The following is a 1352-nucleotide window of genomic DNA, read 5'->3' on the forward strand; positions in this document are numbered from 1 at the left end:
TATTAAACAGGACAGCCAGAGAGATGGGTATTAAACAGGACAGTCAGAGAGACAGGTATTAAACAGGACAGCCAGAGAGACGGATATTAAACAGGACAGTCAGAGAGACGGATATTAAACAGGACAGTCAGAGAGACGGATATTAAACAGGACAGTCAGAGAGACAGGTATTAAACAGGACAGTCAGAGAGAGGTATTAAACAGGACAGTCAGAGAGACGGATATTAAACAGGACAGTCAGAGAGACGGATATTAAACAGGACAGTCAGAGAGACGGATATTAAACAGGACAGTCAGCAGGACAGTCAGAGAGACAGGTATTAAACAGGACAGTCAGAGAGACTGGGTATTAAACAGGACAGTCAGAGAGACAGGTATTAAACAGGACAGTCAGAGAGACAGGTATTAAACAGGACAGTCAGAGAGACAGGTATTAAACAGGACAGTCAGAGAGACAGGTATTAAACAGGACAGTCAGAAAGACAGGTATTAAACAGGACAACCAGAGAGACAGGTATTAAACAGGACAGCCAGAGAGTCAGGTATTAAACAGGACAGTCAGAGAGACAGGTATTAAACAGGACAGTCAGAGAGACAGGTATTAAACAGGACAGTCAGAGAGACAGGTATTAAACAGGACAGCCAGAGAGACAGGTATTAAACAGGACAGTCAGAGAGACAGGTATTAAACAGGACAGTCAGAGAGACAGGTATTAAACAGGACAGTCAGAGAGACAGGTATTAAACAGGACAGTCAGAGAGACAGAGAGAGATATTTTAGCAGAGCAAAATAATAGTACCAGAGATAATACACATGATAACACATCAATCATGTCAAGAAAATGATGTTTCAGAGAATACAAAGAATGAAGATAAGATACTGTAGATGAGGAAGCTACTCTTCCCATGACATAGACTGACCAGGTGAATCCAGATTAAAGCTATGATCCCTTATTGATGTCACCTGTTAAATCTACTTCAGTGTAGATGAAGGGGAGGAGACAGGTTGAAGAAGGATTTTTAAGCCTTGAGACAATTGAGACATGGGTTGTGTGTGTGTGTGTTCCATTCAGAGGGTGAATGGGCAAGACAAAAGATTGAAGTGCCTTTGAACGGGGTATGGTAGTAGGTGCAAGGCGCACAGGTTTGTGTCAAGAACTGCAACGCTGCTGGGTTTTTTACGCTCAACAGTTTCCCGTGTGTATCAAGAATGGCCGACCACCCAAAGGTTATCCAGCCAACTTGAGACAACTGTGGGAAGCATTGGAGTCAACATGGGCCAGCATCCCTGTGGAACACCTCGACACCTTGTAGAGTCCATGCCCCGACAAATTGAGGCTGTTCTGAGGGGT

The sequence above is a fragment of the Coregonus clupeaformis genome, chromosome 23, assembly GCF_020615455.1.
Source record: "Coregonus clupeaformis isolate EN_2021a chromosome 23, ASM2061545v1, whole genome shotgun sequence".
NCBI lineage: Eukaryota > Metazoa > Chordata > Actinopteri > Salmoniformes > Salmonidae > Coregonus > Coregonus clupeaformis.